Below are 14,623 nucleotides of genomic sequence, written 5' to 3'. Positions count from 1 at the left end.
TAATTTTTGTCATTAATTCGAATGTGAGTATGTAAATCAATAGTGCGTACAACTTGACAGTACATCTGATTAGTTCTATTATCAAACCTTCTATAATTTGTTGTTTTATCCTTTTCTTCGTAATGTGGTTATTACCCTGAAGAAAACATGTACAAATCAATGATTTACGTCGAAACTGGTCGGTCTTTACTTATGATCAGTAGATGGAAGCAGAAAGTGAGGGCGACTGTTTTTCTCCATGCTGAGCAATTTCTAAAACATATGATTATGTCCACACTCATTTTGAGTGTTATTATGGTTTTCCACTGTTATAGGTCATGATGTGTTCCATTGAGTAATTTCAGAGTAGCTCACAGTGGTAGTCACTCATTTAGGATTAGAAGAAGGATATGTGTTGATTATGAGATTTTAAGATTATACTGTACATGTGTTGAAATGAATTTATGTGAAATATTGGGGTGTCTTTTTCCTTCCTGCATGTATTGTCTTGTTTTGAAAATCAGTTGTCTTGAAGTGTTGTAGAAACCATCTATTCTGTTATTCAATAAAATATTTTTCTACTTTTGATTCATACCTCCAGACCTCTTTTCTGCTTCTTTCTCATTTTCCCTCAGGTCGTGGGGGTGTATGAGAAACCCGCTTTTAAGTTCTCCCAGTAACTTTATGTATACATAGTCCAGGAGAGCTTGATCCTCAAGCTCCTCCTTATGGACCTGTAACTGGTGGGGTCCAGAGCATTGGCGTGCTGCGGCGTCACTCTGCAGTCTTTTGAGCCACATGATTGTGGTGGTGGTGGTTATGTCACCCCACTATCAGTGGTAGTTTCATGCACATGTCTATGCAATGTCTCTTGCTTTTATAAGTTTTCCAGGAAGGTAATGTTCCGGATATCTTGCCCATGTGTTTTGCAGGTTTCCTAGCTGGCTCTCTGGACTTGTCCCCGGCATCACCGAAAAACACAGGTAGGAGTTTTTTCTTGGATGAGGAACAAAGATGAGGAGCTCTGTGATGAAGTCACAGCGGGCACTGACTTTGTCCTTGTTTTCTTCTTTCCAGAGACGGTCGTGGATCCGAGCGGGAGCAGCCACTCTGAACGGTAGGTCTGTTCTCTTGGAGACCTGCTCTTGTCCTTTCCTCAATCCTTCAGTTTCTTCTGGAGTTCTTCCTTGCTTCTTTCTTCTTCTCTGGGGTTCTCTTCTTGCTTCTTCCTTTTTTCTTCATAGTACTTCTTTTGCTTGTGCTTCAGATCACGGGATGCGCGATCAGTCCCAGCTGGCTTCCTGGAATGTCTGGCACGTGCTGCTGTGGGGCGTGGTCTTAAATAGGGTGGGGTGCTGCGAGAAGTCGCTGTCTCGCGGGATATCAGATGTTTTGTGCCAGATACTGCTGCTCTCTTGGACCAGGGGATTGACTGGCCTGCCTGACCTTCCCTGTGACTGCCACTGTCACACCTAACAGGCCCATGTCCACCTGCCCAGGCCATGCAGCTGAGGTATTGGCCAAATTAGTGAGCCTGCTCCTGAGGGCCCCATGGCACAAAGAAAATAGTAAACTAGTGCTTGCCAGGATGTCTTACAAAAATGCAGTCCTCTGTCCAAGCCTAATCTACTCTACCATCTGGACCTGTCACTAACACAAACAGGAAACACAATGTGCCTAGAAAGAATTACTCTCCCCTTTATTTGGCTTGTGGTGACTGGTTTCTGACATCCACCCAACTGTGTCTTTGGTTCTCCCTTTCCCTTTCAGGCCTCGGCCTGCTGGTACAGTTCAAAATAAATCCTTTATTCTTTCTTTTTTTCTAGAGAAGGTTGTTCGGGACCCCACACAAATGTTCTTGTCAGTTCAATGAGTTTGATTTTTAATTGGATTAACTGGTCTTGTAAACAGGTTCCTTGTTCAATACAAAAGGCTTGGTGCTTATATTTAGAATCTGTCTCTTGTTCACCCCTGCATGGCATTTAATTCTTTCCTGGGCTATAGTATTTTGTATCCCAGCATGGGCCTCCTGGCTCTTCGGCTTGTGACTGCTCTTACCCCTCCATGGGGTACCTGATATCCCCTGCATGGGCTAGCCAGCGACTCAGGCAGTCAGGGTTTTGTATTGCTTTGACAACCTTTGTTGAGTAGCTTGTGGCTCAGCGTGGGCTATCCGGCCAATCAGGCCCTCTGGGTTTCGCATTGCTTTTAACCCATCATTTGGTATCTCTGTGCTCACCGCCTTCCTCCTGGCTCCTCTGTCGGGCCCCGTGTCTGGCTCCGGCAGCAATGCTCATTTGGGGGAGGGTGGGGTGCTTCTCTATCTGGTGTTAAACCGCAAATTCAGCATCTTCGTGGTCGGTCTGCCACTTCGGTTCCCAGTCGCTCGCTCTCTCAGCAGTCCTGAGCTCCTGTGGCTCCCCATCTTCCTGGACTTGGGAGCATTCCAAGGGCACCAGTTTCCTCCACCCACCATGCCATCTGCTAGGGCCTGCCTCCAGTCTCTCACACTAAGGATGTCTCACTATCTGCCACACTCTCTCTCTGCATGGGTCACAGGTCCCTTAAATTCCTCTCTGGAACGGGAGAGCAGACACCAGTGTTTCACTCTTCAGGCTTGGAGGTTAACAGGGCTAGGTCAGAAACCATGCTATTCACATTTAAAGGGCCTTGTACATTATTTTACTGCTCAACCCGCATGTAGCAAATCAGCACTTGGGATTCTGTGTTAAAGGGAGGTGTAGCAAAACCTGTTAGGGAGAATTCTCTCTTTAGGCTGAATTTCCTAAACTAGTGAGTCCCCCAGCAGCTTTGCTGGATTTCTGGAGTTTTTTTTTCTCCTGCCAAGAGTGAGACTCTTTTTCTCCCACCCTTGGACATGACCTATGGTGTTCCTTTGACTGTTAATGTGTTTTATGGGCTATGGGGTCCTTTACTCCATAGGGTCTCATGTGTTTTACTATGTGTGTTACACAGCACTCTCCGTGCAGTAACACAGGGGTGTCATAGTGATACCCCACCATAGACTCCATACCCTGGGACTGACTACTGTCCCCCAGGGCATGTAAAGTCACCATTGGCTTTACTAGTCCCAAATTATTAACAGAAACCAGTACAAACCATCATATTGTGGACGTACTGGTCGGGGCAATTCGATTGCCCCGGGGTCTGTTAGTCGAGGGGGCACGTCTCCGTCCCCCCTGATCGAGTTTTGGCTGGTGGCAGTGGAAACTACTTTTTATATTCGACCGCAAATATTTTCCTATGGGATTTTCCCATTGTTCGAGGCAACCAACTTTAATTATTTAATTCTCATAGCCTCGAACATACCGCCGGTTTATTTAATTAATATTAATTCGCCGGTTGGTATTTTTTTGCCAGGACTCGATTCTAAAATGGCGTTTGTGTTCTCTTCTGTGACTCCAACCCAAGTCGAGCCCTTTGTTTCACTTTTTGGCGGGCTTCTCCACAGAAGCCTCCAAAAGTGGTGCCACTCTGTCTGGGTACCACAGGGGGTGTGGGAGGGGGTTTAGGCACCCTGGACCGAGTTACCTTGGTAACTCAAGTCGCACTCTTGTGTGATTGGCCCAAGTGGTGAGCCGGCCGGCTCACCACTTAGCATGTTTGATTGACAGCTAGGCTGAGTGAATGGGGGTGTGCTGCATAAAAGCAGGGCTTTGGGGACTGTAACTTCAGAAGTCGCCACAGGACCTGAGAATTAGACGAGGGAGAAGCTGAGCCGACCTACCATGACGACACCACCGGTGAAGCCCTGCGGAACAGACTCACCACTTCCCGACGACAGAGAAGATCTCCCGGCTGGAGAGGCTTCTTCTCCTGACTGGTGGGCACAACCAGTTTTACCTTCTTTCTTCGCACCCCAGACCGGTTTGTGGTCGAACTGCCCGTGCCAAGCACCCCGGCAGCCGGATAGCCACTCACCACTGAACCGCGAATCAACAAACCGCTCCTTGTACATGAGAAACTCTGCGGCTGGTTTCTTCCCTGGCAGTGCAACGGACTCCTGTCTTCCTCCACGACGAGATCCTCTCTTCCCCCGGACGAAGCACCGACTTGCATCCGCTGCCAGGAACAACTGCCCCCGCTGGAGTATTCTCACCACTTTAAGGTACTGTGTCCGCCAGGCCTCCCTTTCTAAAGATTGCTACAAGGTAATAATAACCCCTTAACCTTCTGGACTGTGCTGGCCGCCTTGACCCTCTAACTGGTCCCTTTCTTTGGTCCAACTCCTTTTTGAACCTTTACAAGACTTTTGTGCACTGCAACCGTGTGACCTTGGACACATTTCGTTTCGATCCTCTTAAAGCGGATCCGGCCTACTGACTCTGAATTCACGATTTTACTTTGCCTTCCTCTCTTGTTATGTTCTTGTAAAAGTGTTGGGATCTGTTTCAATTTATTCTCTGCTTTTCCCTCCCTTTTTAAAATGAGTTATTAGAGTGCCATCTACGTTAAGCGCTCATCGCTGTCTGAAAATAAGTGGGGCTTTACTTAAGACTTGTCTAATATTCTTTTAAGGGAGTGTATATCTTTTAGTGACCGTGTTTTTGAATTGCTTACTATTAGTGCCTGTGTGTTTTTCTAGATGTGGTTTGAAATAAATAATTATCTTTTTTACACCAAGCCCTGGTCCGCGTTTACTTGTTCTACTGTGTTCTCTTGACCTATTGTGAATACTCTGTATACTGCATAACTCTTCTTGAGGGAAGTCCGACTGCTCAGCCACAGCTACCAAGTGAATCTGTGTGGTACAGACTGCTACCACGTGGGTTTACTGCCAAACACCTGTAGTCTTAAATCTTTTGCAGTGGTCCCAGAGGGAACTGCACAGGTTTCTGCCTAACAAAATCTTGTCCCCTAATTAACTCCCTGGATTTGTCACAGGATGTAGGAAGATCAGAGAAAGAGAGAGAGACGGAACCTGGGAATAGAGCGACCAAGAGAGAGAAAGGAATTAGGGGGAGAACGGGAGATAGAGCAAGGAGCACTGACATTAGTGGAATGAAAGTGAGTGAGAGGAGGCAGAGGGAGAAAGATAACATCTGCGGCAGGCACTGTTAGGCAGAATCCTGTGCAGTGCCCTTAGGGACCACTACGCACAATTAAGACTACAGGTGGCAATACAAGTTTTACCTTTGGTACAAGCCTGTACTACTATGTTAAAGTGGTAGCAGTAGCGGAGCAGCCAGGCATATCTCAAGAGTATATGAGCAGTAGCAGAGATTACACAAAGGGACCACAATTACTGTGACTCAAGCAAACACTGACTCAAGGTTGCAGGTAAAAAAATATAAGTACATTCATTTTTAAACCATTTGTTATAAACACAACACTTCTATTAATTCAAAAACCACATGTAAAATACACTACAACCAACCAATTCACTTTGTACAGTATAGCTCAATGTAAGTACCCTGTGTTTTAACGGATCGTTGTTGTGAAACAAAAGATGTTACCGGCAATACACTTGCAATCACTTTGACAGTTCGGTCTTATTAAATAAACACGTATCCGAGGCAAAACACACTTAGCACCTGAGATACCCAAAGAGAGTTGGGGGCAAAAATCATAGGCAATACTTTTGTCAAGGCAGACAGAATCAGCGAACACTCAGACAGAAATTCAAGAGTCAAGAGGCCGGATCCAGTGTCAAGTGGAACCGGGTTCCTGTTGTCGAGGATCACACAGTCGGACAGTTCACGATTCAACGTAGCCAAGAGTACTTAGATATTGTCAAACGAGGAAGCAAAAGTTATAAGAAGGAGGGAAGACAAGGGCAAGCCTTGGAGATGAAGAAAAGGGATTCACCCCGATTCCTCAAGCAGAACACAGTACCTTATTCATGAAGAGGCTGGTGCCACGGCAGTTGTTCCTGTTAGTTTCCTGCAGACCCTCGGTTCCTGGAGCTTCGGGACGAAGGAGGATGTCGGGAGGGGTCTGCACCACACAGGGATGAGGCCGGCAGCAGCGACAGTGAATAAAAGGTGCACTCCTTAAAAACAGGAGAGGCTCTTCAGATGGCTATCCGGACCACTACAGCTGTGTGCAGCAATTTCGACCAAGAGGAGGATCCTCTGGCTGTAGAAGATGAGCTGGTTATCCCCACCAAGCTCAAGGGAAGACGACACCGGACTGGATCTTCTCTGGTCGTCCAAGGGTAGATAGCTCAGGACTGCAGCGGGGCTTCACCGGGACGGGATAGTTAAAGCAGTCGACTTCTTCTCCGCTTTTCTTCAGTTCCTTGTAGTTCCAGTGGTGACTCTGACTTCTAGCCCAAGAAACCTGCCTTTTATGCGAAAATCCCCCATTCACACAGCCTGGCTGTCAATCACGCAGCAGGGGGGTTGTCCAGCCCGGACAACCACCTCAGCCAATCATGCAAAGTGCGACTTGGGTTTCCTAGGATACCCTGTGCAGGGGGCGACTACACCCCTCCCTCACATTCAGCCCACCTAGACATCCAGGTGCCTGCAGGAGGGCTTCTTGGCAGAAGCCCGCCAAAACACAGTGAACAAAGAAGGCAAACCTGGTTTGCCCTGCTGAGTAAAATACAAGAAGGACTTTAACAAAAAGAAATGGCGAATAAACGCGACTGAAGCCAAATGAAAAAGGATTTGGTCAAGCGGGTTTAAGTTCGAGGCTAATACAATAGCCTAAAACAGTACCACGTTTATATAGTATAATCGCGGTAGAAAAGTTAGGGTAGATACCACTGCCACCAGCCAAGTCTAAATGTTAAAAGAGCGAAACAATGCTCAAGGAGGTACAGATAAAAAGGGCTAAGGATTAACCCCTTCCAGTTCTCCATGTAAGCCGGGGTGTACTGGATCTGTGGTTAAATGACTAAGTAAAGTTAATGGTAACATTACCCTTTTCTGGGGGATAGTAGTCAGCCCCAAAAATGGAGTCGGGGGGGGTGAGTTGGGAGTCTAAAAGACAACCCTGTGTCACTGCACTGAAGGTGCTGTGTAACACACAAAAGAAGGGGGCTACTGAAGTGGTGTACTCCAGAGTCCACAATCACAAAAACAGAGGAGAAACACATGGCAAACACGGGTAAGAGTGGGGGAAAAGCTCACACTCTTACCAAGTGAAAGAAATAACTCCAGAAAATCCAGCAAAGCTGCTGGGGGACTCACTAGGTAGGGGAAATTAGCCATTGAATGAGAATTCTCCCTAACAGGCACCATCGTGAATCATACAGATATGAACCTGAGAGAAATATACAGCAGGGAAGGAGTCAGACCAAGAAGGCTTCAGCCTCTAGGCCCTCACCAATAGCTTAGGCTAAACTACATAATTGGTGTTGCCAATCTCTAGTGTTGCTATTATCCTGGGTGTTGGGGAAGCCTGGATTAAGGTGGTGGAAGCCTATTTGATGCAGAGCTAAAAAGCAGGGAAAACGACTAGTTTGGCCAACCGGCAGCCTGACAAGATCATCAGAAGGAAATTTGGCTATTTGCTAATTAAAAAAAACCTTGAACCATCTTTTTGAGTTTGGCGTTTGTTGAAACCATCAATGAAATAAGATCAGTTACATCACAAACTTACATAGGCACATTCACATCCGACAAGTCACCTAACATATTACAATGAAAGCCCCATATATCTAGATTTTACTCTGCAGGCTAGAACAAGGAAGATAGGGGACCGTTCCTTGGTGCCGCGGTCCAGACCCAGCAACATCGAACCTGTCAGCTAAACATCTTTGCCTTGTATTTTTTTGTTTGTTTATATGGCGCCAGCAGTTTGCAAGCATCAGGGCACTGACATGTACACGTAGGGACATAACATATAAAACCACAGGACAAGGCACTCAAAAAGTCATTAGGAGTATCAGCTTCTTAGGACCGATTTATCATTTGAACAGATGAGTATTGAGTTTTCTCCGGAAGCTTGTATACTTTTGTTCTAGTCTTAATGAGATGGGTAGGTTGTTCCACATCATGGATGCTTTAATATGGAAGGCTTCCCAAGTCCGTTGAGATATGAGCATTATTACATTTCATGCAGCCTTTTATGTAGGTATGCAGAAGCACAGACAGAATGTCAGTATTCACAAACTAACACTTACAAGTGACTACTTTGCCATCTTCTGAGCAAGTCCGGGCTTTGAGCTAGATTATCAATTGTTTTGGTACACAGGAGGAACACTATAAACATAGGTTCTGGGCAGCAATCCAGTGGTTGTTTTGTTTATGTAAATAGTACCCGATGTTCCAGTACACTGCAAACAACGTTCTGATGGACTATAGTGGACTAAAAGTTACGAGACAAAGTTTGACATGGGGTCCAGGCAAGGACGGATGAAACTGGAGAATATTGTTGACAGATGCATCTGGAGATAGGTGCGACTGGAGAATATTGTTGATACACGTGCCTGTGGAATATGTAAAGAATATTCTCTGAGAACATTTTTGATAAACATTCTCTGGGAATATACAAAACATACAAACTGGAGGCTATATAAAGGGAGAGTCTGGGAGGGGCGACAGAGCTGTTCAAGAATCCTCAAGATATGCTGTTGGAGTGAGGAAGAACTGAGGGCCCAAGCAAGTTGATACCTCCTTACTTCAGATGTATGGAGGAGGGAGGGGCTCATGTCGGCTCCTTTTATGATCTGGAAATTTAGCAGCATTAAAATAGATTTTTTGATGGATTTATGAAGGCAAAGGCTTCTGTTTTCTGCTTTTGAGAGAACTACTCCTTTTTTAATGGAGCTGCATAAAGAAACATCCTTAACTACAAAAGTTCAATACCCATTGAACTCTCATTCAGATTTGGCTTATTTTTGCATAATGGGCATCCAACTGACATTACATCTCTTAAGGCTTTGCTATAGCCTTTAGAGACCATGGTATAGGTAATTGACAGTGTGTATGATATTTTGTGGATATGTTTAGTAAATTTTGTATTGTACAACCCAAGCCGTCCTCCAGCAGCAGGCTGTAAGCTCTCAACTATCACAGAAGACCGAGTATGAGAGATGGTTTTTACCTGTTTTACTATCACATTGAGAAAGGGGATAGGAACTGAAAAACAGTTCAATTCAATTCATGAGGCATTTTAGTGACAACTGATGCCCACAGAAATGACTTTAATATGTTATTGTGGTTTTTGGTTGGTGAATTCATTTTAAGCAGGGATATAGTCTAGAAAATTAAAGAAGTGTTTTCATTGATAAACTTTTCTCATATTGAGTGTGTTATGTATAGTCACTATAATAGTTGAAATGCTTTTCTATTACTTTATTCTCCAAATAGAGAGGAATTACCTTTGCAGGAGAGTGGGAGTGCAATCATTGAGTGTTCTTTATTGAGAATCAATTCGAGAAGATTTGTGCATGTAAATCTAGTGTGGGACAGCTATATAAATTGTCATATATTGTCTTACATTATATTTTGCATGGCTCAATGAGGAATGGGTTGGTAGAAGTTAACAATAGTCCCTCTATGAATTACATGACATTAGTACATCAGTCCTGTGTTGATGAGTGAGGATTGCTAGTCCACTGCATCGGTTTAGTGTCTACTTTCTCTTGGATGCACAATGCACAGCAACAGATGTATGCTTTTTGTCCAACTCTATACCTCCCATAACTCATAGTGGGGGGGGGAGGGTTGAGGGTGCTGGCGGAATGGGGAGTCTAGCACAGTTCCTTTGGGGTGGAAGTAGGGCTCTGTTTGTAGAGGTGATAAGAATCACATGCACCTCCCTCCGCCTACCACATCATGGAGAGGAAGTGAAAACTGGTAAAACTGTGTGTAGACAAGTTATGTTTTTGGTTTCTTTTCTTAATCTGCTCTTGCATTTATATAGCGCTATTTGTGAGGTTTAAGTTACTTATCTGTAACTACTGTTCTCCAGCATGGGTCTGGCATAGATTCACATGCTCATGAATATTCCCAGTCGTCAGGCTGGAAATCCTCTGTAAAAGAAAAAACAGTTTCACTTTCACTTTCAAACTGTATTTCTCCTCTAAACCAATCACTGTCCTCTGGGTCATACTGCTTCCATCCGATGACAGTATTCCCCTAAGCTCCATCCCTAGTGGCCATCTTCAGATTTGGTAAGCACATAAAGTGGCAGTATGAACCAAGAAGAGCCACAGAGGGGAAGGAGAGAAGGTTTGCATGTGAATCCATGCCAGACCCATGCTGGAGAACAATAGTTACAGGTAAGTAATTTAATCCTTCTCCAGCATGGGGCCTGGCATGGATTCACATGCTCATGCATAACAATTACACAGTAGTTCGTATAGACAACCCCGGGAGGTGGCAAGGATCAACAGAAGCAATTAACACTCAACTCTGGAACAGATTCACCTCAAACAAACAGGCTACGAAGCACCGCTTGACCGACTTAGGACTCCTCCCTGGAATCCCTGTCGACGTAGTAAAACCTCACGCATGGTGTTCGTGGACCTCCACGTAGCAACCATGCAGATGTCGGGCAAGGGCACACCAGAATGAAAAGCTGTCGTAGCTGCGATGGCTATGATGGAGTGTGCTCTCGGACAGCCTGGCAGCGGCCTGCTAGCCAGTCGATGACAGTGCATGATGCAGCCGGAGAGCCACCTGGAGATAGAAGCCTTCAATAATGCCTTTCCCTGATTTACAGGTCCAAATTTGAGGAACAACTGAGAAGTAATCCGAACAATCTTTTGTACGTGCCACGTAGAATTTCAAGGCATGAACAACATCCAGCGGATGTAAGGCCATCTCCGCCGGCGACGATGGATGTGGAAAGAAGACCAGTTTTCCCAAAGGTTCGTTAAGGTGCAATTCTGATGGAACCTTTAGCATAAAGGTTGGATGTGTACGCAGTACCACCCTTGAAGCGTGGAAAGACAAATAAAGCTGCTTGGCCCCGGTGATAGCCACGAGGAAAGCTGTCTTCCATGAGAGAAACTTGAGCGGAGCCTGATGCATAGGTTCGAAGGGCGTTCCCCTGAGCTTAGTTAGCACAACATTGAGCTCCCAAGCCGGGCCAGAGCCGTCATCGGTGGGGAAAATCCAGAAGAGCCCCTTGAGGAACTCCTTGATGAGCCTGTGAGACCACAGCAAAGGTCTGCCCGGAGACCTGGTGTACCTGGATATGGCAGTGAGATGTACCTTGATAGAGACGTCAGCCAGTCCCGCTTTGGCCAAGGAAAGCAAGTATGGTAGAAGTTGCGGGGCTGATACACGCAGACGGATAATCTTCTGAGTTCCGGCACCACACAGAAGCGTTTCCATTCATGTCCGTAGCACTCAATCGTTGACGAGGCTCTAGCCCTGGCCAGGATGTCCTTACATTCTGCGGGTAAAGCATAACCTCGAAACTCTATGGCTGCAGGAGCCATGCCTTCAGGTTCAGAGACTCTGGGTCGTGATGCAGAATGCCCCCCTCCCCCTTATCTGGCAAGAAGGTCCGGGGACAGCGACAGCTTGATAGACTGGACCACAGACAGACTTAGTAAGTCCGAATACCAGATTTGCCACGACGGGGCGACTAGAATCCTCCTCCAGTGGCACTGTCTCGGTGTGTTGATCACACGTGAGAGGAGGGCAAATGGAGGGTAAGCGTACAGGAACTGTCCCTCCCACGGGAACAAAATCACATCCCCCAAACTCCTCGGCTGAGGGAACCTGCTGGAGAACCTCTGGCAATTGGAATTCGTCATTGTCGTGAAGAGATCAATTTGGGGCTGGCCCTATTTGCTGAATAGAAAATTCACCTAGTCCTGGTGAAGTTACCACTCGTAGCAAGAAGGCAGCTCCCTGCTGAGCGAGTCCGCAATAGTGTTCTTGACTCTCGCTAGATGAAACAGGGCAAGGAACATCCCTTGACGAACGGGCCAGCGCTACAGGTCCTGGGCCTCCTTGGAAAGCGCTTTTGAGCGGGTCCCCCCTTGCTTCCGGATGTAGAACATGGTGGGTGTGGTCTGTTAAGATACGCACCACCATGGTGGACCGAACCGTCGCCGTCTGCACCAACGACAAGCGCTGTACCTTGGCACTGTATGGCTCTCACCCTCTCCTCCGAGGTCGACGCCATACACATCACTGTGTTAAGTCGCCACCCAGAAACAGAGTGTCCTTCGATGGCGTCAAGCAAGACTTTGGATAGTTTATGGAGAACCCCAACTCGTCAGCAGATGCAGTCTTCGATGTGTGTTCTCCTGCCAGGGTGCCTGAGTGGGAACGCACCAGCCTGTCGTCCAGGCAGGGGTACACGTGGATGCCCTGCAGATGCAGATGTGCTGCCACCGAGGCCAGGCACTTCGTAAAAACCTGCGGCTCCGATTTCCGGGCAAAAGGCAGAGCCCTGCACTGGTAATGCTGACCTTGAACTACGAACCGTAGGAACTTGCAGTGTTTCTTGTGAATGGGGATGTGGAAGTAGGCATCCTCCAGATCCAACCACGTCAGAAAATCCCATTGCTCCAGCTGGCCGAGCATGTGCTGCAACGTGACCATTTGGAACTTTTGGGACTTCAGCACTTGTTGAGACGAAGATACAGGATCGGCCTCCACACTCCCGTTTTCTTTCAAACCAGAAAGTATATGCAGTACACTCCAGAGCACCGGGGACGGGTTCTATTGCCCCTTTCTGTAACATGGCCTGCGCCTCCTGCAGAAGCTGTGGTCCGTGTTGTTCTTGTCGCTGAATCAGTGGGATACAATGACACCTGCGTTGGAACTCCAAGGTGTGTCCCTGTCCGAGATATCGTCCAGCACCCATCTGCCCGTGGTTGTTTTCCTGACCCCATATTACCTTGATGGACAAATACATTGCATGATAATAATCCACTATCAACATTAGTATGCATATCCTAGTAAGCCCAACTAAGAAAGCTTTCTTTGACAACTGCTTTAGATAAAGATCTGAATTTGCAAGATTTGTCCACTAGGACAAATATTTATCTATTGGATGCGTCAAATTCTTCTCAGGAATGGTCACAACAAAATTCTACATGTGCATGTGGTATTCTGCTGATCTTTATTCTTCCAACTCTTTAAGGATCATCTTACTCTAAACGATACAGAGTCCATTCTTGTAGAGCGGCATCGGGTTCCAAACTGGAGCTGCATGGCATTGTCATGCTTCCAAGGCAAGCACGTTGCCCTGAGCTATGCATCCTGCCCAGAAGATCCCACATGGCCTAATTCCAGACTTTGGCATCTATATGGGATACTGCTTTGCAGGGCCAACAAGTGTTTTAGAAAAGCATTCTCCAGTGCAAGATTGACATGATCCCAGAGATCAAACGCATAAAGAACTGCTCCCCTGTCTAGATTATGACAAACCTCTATGGTGGGCTCTGCTGCTCGCTTAACAAATGATCTGGAAAACTGCTGAATTGCTCATTCAGCTCTTCAAAATGAACTCACTTCATTATTTGGGGTGCCCATTAAACCATGCGGATACAATGCGGCAACCAGATCATAAAAGCATTTTACAGTTTTAAGCAAATCTTCTCTAATCCTTACATTTAATCTTGGTTTCTCTCTGGTGTTGCAAACCACAGTCTTTTGATTAAGTATGGTTGATGGTTAGCCCTTTTGAAGTGAAGAGCTCTCAAAATGCAGACAGAATCATCAGCAAATAGGAGACTTATCATGTTGAAACTATTTACTTTAGGGACATCTGCATCAAAATATTATATGTCGTGGGGGGGCCGCTGTTGTGCGCCGTAGAAAATGGCCGCCTGACCTGTGAGCTCCATAGCCTACGAACTCCTGTTCTCATAAATCCTGGGGATCGCCTCTGCAGTGATGAGCCTTTTTTGCAGTAAAGGGGTATGGAAACCTCCGGGAGTGGCCAGCTTGACTTTCCGACCAAATCGGGACCCCGATTGTCTGAAAACGGTCCCCTGATCCCTGACAGTGGAAACGAACTGTCGGAGGGCTGCGCGCCAAACTTCAGACACCCTATGACAAGAGCCCTGTGCTCTGCCTGCTGTGTTCGTGCGGGAGCCCCACACACCATCCGGCTCGGCACACGATCCCTGGCGGGGGGTGGGGGGGGGGTAGGACCAGCAGTTGCACCCATACACTGGATGCAACCCTGCTTGGAGAGCCAGCAAACCTACCCTGGTTGGCAGCGGGCGCCGGAGAACAGTGGGACTGAGCGCGAGGGCCACGCTCCTAATAGCCCACTCCCCCAGCAGCAAACGCTCTAATGGCCAGCTGAATATCTACGTGCCAGCTGAACCCGCGGCCCCACGTAGAATCCCAGAGCTGCTGCAACCAGTTTATAGCCCTCAGGGGGAGCCACAACAACTGAGAGGTACGTGTCTGTATAGAAACCCTCAGCACGTATGCACGAGACCGGCGGGATATCTTACCCCTGGCTTAGTACTCTCACCCTAACTGGGCATATCCCCCCCCTCGCTGAATAACAAACCATAGCTGATACCCCCCCCCCCCTCTCTGGGGAGGATCATCACCGGGGGAGGGGGGCTCCTCGCTGAACGGGACTTGGCGTACTCCAAACTCCACCATATTATGCTGCGGCTCATCTACCGTGTGGGAGGCAAACTTTAGTATCTGGCTGAGCTGCACACATCCCACACACAATCTACCCTTGCCCACTATGGATGTGCAGGTAACATTTGTGACCCGCAGAGCCATTAGGA

The 14,623-nt window shown here is 46.9% G+C and overlaps 1 protein-coding gene across 7 annotated transcripts in view; it reads right to left on the bottom strand.

Annotated features, from left to right (window-relative positions):
- Positions 1–14,623, bottom strand: part of ITSN2 (intersectin 2) — a 2,589,317-nt gene that overhangs the window by 942,935 nt on the left and 1,631,759 nt on the right. The window lies entirely within an intron of this gene.

The sequence above is a fragment of the Ambystoma mexicanum genome, chromosome 4p, assembly GCF_040938575.1.
Source record: "Ambystoma mexicanum isolate Mex_15411 chromosome 4p, UKY_AmexF1_1, whole genome shotgun sequence".
NCBI lineage: Eukaryota > Metazoa > Chordata > Amphibia > Caudata > Ambystomatidae > Ambystoma > Ambystoma mexicanum.
The sequence above is the reverse complement of the archived record's forward strand: the minus strand, read 5'-3'. Positions and strand labels throughout refer to the sequence as shown.